The sequence below is a fragment of the Quercus lobata genome, chromosome 10 (genome assembly GCF_001633185.2).
Source record: "Quercus lobata isolate SW786 chromosome 10, ValleyOak3.0 Primary Assembly, whole genome shotgun sequence".
NCBI lineage: Eukaryota > Viridiplantae > Streptophyta > Magnoliopsida > Fagales > Fagaceae > Quercus > Quercus lobata.
The window spans coordinates 48431767-48438173 of NC_044913.1; the positions used below are offsets into that span (position 1 = coordinate 48431767).

Sequence of the window (6407 nt, forward strand, 5' to 3'; positions counted from 1 at the left end):
AGATCTTGTTTTGTTTTGTAATTACTACTGAATTACTAATAAAAAAATTACTACTGAACCCTAAGGGGTTAAGTGGTTCTAAAGACCTCATGATATCCATGAGATCTTGAAGCCTCTTGCCAACATCTTAGGCCCACCCCCAAAGGATTTCATGTGGTGGGTTAGAGTTAGCTTAACTAACCTAGTGTGTGAGTGGGATGACGGACTGCATGGTAGTAATTTAACCCATGTGGTGAGTTGGAGTTAGCTTAACTAACTTAATGTGTGTGGGATGACGGACTGCATAGTAATAATTTAACCCATGCGGTGGGTTGGAATTAGTAAACTATTAAAGTTTATAGTTGCTAATAAGAGATTTAGATTCAAATCATGCCTAAAAAAATAAAAAATAAAAAAACTAATTAGTGTCATAATCTCATGCCAAAGAGTAATCACCACGAAATAAACACCATGCTATATCTTTCTTAAACCTATCATATGTATAAAATATATATATATATATATATATATATAAAAATGTATATGTGTACCCTTTGGACTAACATTTCCTACTATACATATAAGCACATACAAGGGACTATCATTGGTTGACAGGGTCATCTTCTAGTAATTTAGGCAGTGTGTATGGTGTTGATTGAAGGAGACCATGGTCGGTGATACTGCTTAGTAGCTCCATGTGATTTATGGTTCCAGCAAACGTGCCTCTCCTTATTATGATTGAGCACTGACACGTCAAGCAATGGAACATTGGCTTAAATGGGTGTTTATATCAATGCTGACTCACAACCTCAGTGCCTTTTATATGCATCTCAGACTCACAGCACTTGCCCATTCAGTTCCTGAGATACAAAGTCGGTGGTAGCAAAAAAAAAGGGGGTTAAGCAGATCAGTGGGGCAAGGAATGGATTTCAACCCAAGTTGCAAGGTAAGCACTCTTCCTCTTTTCTTTTCTTTTCTTCTTTGTCTAGGTGTTAGATCACTACAAGGGTCCTTCAAAGTTAAAATATTAATTTATACATTTTCATCAACCTTAGTTATTTTCCTTAAAATCATGGTAAAAATCAAACAGGGGATGGAAGAGAAGTGATCTAATTTGGAGCTTTGGCCAATTTAGTCCATACCCCATTCAAACTTGGATTTAATATACAGTTTGAGTGCAGATAAGAAAATTAGTTTTCTGATTATTTTTTATATGTGATTTGCCACCATTAAATTTTTTTTTTTTTTTTTTTTTTTTTAAATCTCAACCAAAATTTTCTATTGATATATTATAATTTGGGTTCACTTATCCTTTTTTGGCTAACTAAAGATGAGTGGACAAAACTCATAAATGTCACCCCTAAGCACTACTTCAAAGTAACATATTCTAAGCGCACTCATTCTTTGATTAAGTTTTATGCATTACATGATAATAAGTCCATCAATGCAGTAGTTCCTACCTCGTTATCCAGTATCTATTTAAATTGTCAAGCTTTATTCTATGCCTATCTTCATTATTTAACTCTTACAATATTATATGTGCAAATTTCAATTCCCTGTAATAAGACAGAGATCTGAGGTGGTAGCTGAGGATTTGAAGCAACTAACAAAGGCAAGCCAAAAAAAAAAAAAAAACAAAGCAACAACTAACGAGCCCCCTCTAACAGGAAGAAAACAGCCGTACACTTGAAGAGTGCAGTCTATCTAGATAGATGAACTTGGCTTTGAAGAGTGCCTAAAGACCAAACATAACTTCTTATCAATGATGAGGAAAAAAAAAAAAGGATTGGCACTTAATAATGAAAAGTGGATAAGATATTTTATTACTATGTCCTACAATACAATGTTGGCCTTGACTCTTGAAATAAGGCTTTAAATCTGTGTAACAGTGCAAGCATAAATAACTATAGAATGCCAACTAACTCGCCTCAACTAGCATCTCCTCTCCTTATAATTATTAGGTGGAGAGTGTGGTTGTAGGTTCAAGACCCACGGGGTGTGTGCATAACTCACTAGTTAAAAAAATCAATTCTAAATATGTATGTGCTTAGTGTCATTCTATTGTTAAGAATTAACATATAATAATCACATTCAAATATGGTCTAAAGGACAATGAAATAGCCCCTCTTTTTTTGGTTGAAGGCAAATAGCCCTCATTTTATCGTAAGTAAAGATTCATATATCATAGTAATAAAAAAAGGCTGAATTATTGCACGTGAATGTTGGATTCTCTTGCAGGTTCTGTATCTCTGAATCACGTAATTATGCTGCCCTTGAAGCTATTGAACAAGCTACAAGGCTTAACCCAGAAACTGTCATCGTGAACAAATTTGAGGACTGAGTATGTTCAGTACACTCTTGTATCATATGCTTATGTTGTGCAAGATATCACGGGCAGTGCCATTTATAGTCCATTGCAACAAGCTGTCCTAGCGATAGTTGAGGCTGCATTTGGAGCCATTAACCTTGAGTTGCACTCTGGGACTCACCCCGGCTTGGTGTTGTGGACAACATTCTTTTCCATCCATTGGCTCGAGCATCACTGGATGAAGCAGCTTGGCTGGCAAAGGTAGTGGCAGCAGACATTACAAATCAATTCCAAGGTCAGTTGAACCCTTCTAAAGCATCCTCCAATTGTTGCCAAGTTAAGTAGGAAAAACAATTTCACAATTGTTGACATGGCCTATTGTGATTGAAGTAACATCACTTTAACCTAGATATACCAAGGATAACAAAGTATGTCAGGAGTTATAAAAAAATTTGTTTCCTTAGACTTAATGATAGAAAAATGTAGTTTTACTTGAACGGTAAGTCTAAAGAAAACTTTTTCATAGTTATTGACATTACATATTATTAATGCATAATAAAAGTAATGTCAGCGGTGGAGCCAGGTAAAAGTGATGTTCTTTTAATCATAGCTAGCTATATCAACAGTTGTGAAAAGAATTCTAGAAAATAGTCCCTAAAACTATTCTTACTTGAAATGTATTTGCACTAGTCATTTTGATGACAACAATTTCTTTTTCTGTTGCAGTGCCAGTGTTTTTGTATGCTGCAGCACATCCAACAGGCAAGGCTCTGGACACCATTAGGCATGAGCTTGGATATTACCAGCCTAACTTTATGGGCAGCCAATGGCAAGATGAACCATGCCTGATATGCTTTTGGAGAAGCCCAATGAAGGCCCATCCAAGTTGTCTCGAGCAAGAGGCATCACAATGATTGGGGCACGTCCATGGATTGCATTTTACAACATACCCATCTTGTGAATAGATTTCTCAGTGGCTCAAAGAATTGCAAGGATGGTGAGTGCTCAAGGAGGTGGGCTGCCCACGGTGCAGACATTAGGCTTGGTTTATGGAGAGGATTCAACTGAGATTGCCTACATGCTCTTAGAGCCAAATCAAATTGGCTCAGATAGCTAGGGTCCAGTACCAGGTTGAGATGCTAGCAACTGAAGAAGGGGAGGAAGTGGAGAAGGGCTATTTTACTGATTTTTCACCAAAGATGATTATTGAAAACTACATGAATTTAACCTCTGCTCACAGAGACTAATCAAGGACTATTAAACAACTGGTCATATCTATCAAGTTTCAATTTGCCAAAATGTCCTAATAAACATTGTAGGGGAAACCACCAGCTTAATCAATATACTATTTGACAACCAAAAGGTTAAAAAAAAATGGAGGAGAAAATCCAATATAAAAGTAGGATTTTTTAAAGCTTAGATTTATGCACTTCATGACTTTGCTGTAAAGTGGATCGTGTTCATTTCTTTGGTAAGTTGATCATGTTTATAACTTGAATGTATAATTAAAATATTAAGAAAACAAAGTTCCACCAGTTTACATTAGCCATATAATATATTAATACACCAATGTACAGTTAGGATTATATGACTCTTACCCTTGTCATGAATACTGCTTTTTCAACGAAAATTTCAATAAAAAAAACCACATGTCAAGAAGCCCCTGATCCTCCTAGCACCAGGACCTGGTCTAAACACTGTCTCAGTGTTGCACAAAGAGCATGGTCCTTATGCACCAGGTGCAGAACGGTTTCTGCCACCTAGAAGCTCTTTATCCACCCTGTCTAGGAAAGGATCATCCTTTGAAACTTTTGAGAAAATAGGACTTTGCTTTTAACCATTTTGCCAGGGTCCTTAATCAAGCAATATAGTGGAGATCATGGTTACTGCCTACTGGCAGTGTTATGGAATTCTGGACTGTTGAAAATAACAGTGTGAAAAAAACCTCCTGGAGAGTTGAATTTTGTATATTACATAATTGATGGTTGTGGGAGGCTATCCCATCCCCAAACACAGTACTCAATAAATGGCTGGGTTAGCATTAGCCATGGGTGAAACTGTGTACAAGAAAAACAAAACAGCTTTTGAAACAAGTTACTTCCACAGATCATCTCATTCAAAATATTCATTCTAATTTACAAACCAGAGTAATATGCCAAATTTTAATCAGCAAGCTGTCAGATTTAGTGCAATAAATATCGTATTAACTAGCTAGAGCCTGGAGGGAGAACTATAACCATGGGAACCAACTAGTAAGGACTGGCAATTAATAGCACTTTAAACAGCAATTTGTAGCAAATCAGTTGAGGAGTTCACTCAAAGGCTAAATTACATAGCCAAGCGGTGAAAAAGCACATATATAACTGCCTTGAGGCATGTTCTCCTCGCAGTCAACACTACCAGTAGCATTGCTGTCTGTGCCCAACACACAACATTGTTTAAGAGAAAGAGATAGTGCTTGAAGCCTGAACTCATTAATATATATGTATATATAAAAGGTGGGAGATTACAATCTGCCCACTCTTTCCCCAAGGAAAAGTAAATGAAAAAACAAAATTATCAACCACATTGTGATTAGCATTTTTCACTTCTGTCAGCCGTATTTTAAGTTTGCCAATGTATTCATGCTACTATAAATATTAAGATTTTTAATTTGCAAACAGTGAAGCGAAATCTGTAAAAGGTGGGACCATTTTCTATCCATGCTACTATAAAATGCATAAACAGAATTTATCCAAAAACAAAAAGGCAAAAAATTCATTTTCAGATAAGAATTTTATACCATATATCATACTTACCTGTAAATATCTTAAATGAAAGGGAAGCAATTGACATTGAGTGGTCCAAGCAATGTACGGATTTTCTGATAGGTCCTGTCCACTTTCCTGGATCTGATGATTGATTTGCTTTGTGGCTCCTACAACATAGTTAACTATTGCATGGCTCCATTATAAATACGATTAAACAAAAAGGAAAGAATCTTCTTAGGTAGTTGCACACTGTTCATGCTATTTACTGACAATGTCCACCGAGTAAACATGGAGTAAATATGTACATTTAAAGAGCAAATGATATTTTACTTCCACAAAATAGAGTTTTATATAGATAACACAAAAGAGAACAAGAAAAGGATTTTATTTTACTACTTAAAAGTAAAACAATCAAGAAAGCAACATTAGGTAAATATGGCATGACCTTCAAAGAATTAGCATGCATTCAACCTAATTGACAATTCCAATCTTTCAGGGCAGTGCCTCAAGATATAAATGTAGAATATATTGGCATCTTGGTTAATACACTACCTCTAAGGTCCTCATCATCCTATGATTATCACCCTTAGTCCCAAAAATCAGATATACGAATCTACGTGCTTTCATTTTGGATACCCCATTACTGTCCACCAACAATTTTTCAAATCCAATTCAACAAAATACCCAATTAAGATTCATTTAACAAACAAGATAATGTTGAATGACAATTGGTCTCACCATAGGAAGAGTTAAATAGCCCAAAAGACGCTGTCTAAAACAGCACAATTGATATGATCACACTCTTAAGAAATGGAAGAAACCACCTCCTATCAGTAAACTCTTTCTTTGGTGAGAATTAACATTTTTCCCAACATCAATTTCTTGTACTATATTCTTTTTTGGCTAAAGACCCAATTCCCCGAATTAGCTGAGAATCCCTGAAAAAAGTTGAGAAATAAAGCAAAAACCACCAATTTTCTGAATAGAAGAAGAGATCCAAAGAGAAGCAAGGAAGCTAAGTAGCAGAACCAATGTCACCTTCATAATGAGTATATAAACAACATTTAAAGCCTGAGGCTTCAATGTTTCTCAGAATAAAACATGGGTTTATGTAAAAGTGCATACTTTTGACAATGGCACAAATGAAGTGACTTAACTCCCAAATTCTGAAATCAAGAACTAAATGTGAAGAAGGTTTAATTTTTTATCCCCAGCTGTGACTGAGTGTCCTAAACTACCAAACTGCTCAAATATATTAAATATGAATAAACTTGAAGGCACAAATAAGGCCAAAACTCTAAAGAACTAATAGTCAAATGTGTGTGTATAACTGTATATATATATATCCTATTGACATGAAATTTAGCATA

General features: G+C 35.6%; 1 pseudogene; it reads left to right on the top strand.

Moving 5' to 3' along the window:
- Nucleotides 1-2176: 2176 nt before the first annotated feature.
- Nucleotides 2177-3736, top strand: LOC115964882 (annotated as a pseudogene).
- The last annotated feature ends 2671 nt before the right edge of the window (nt 3737-6407 follow it).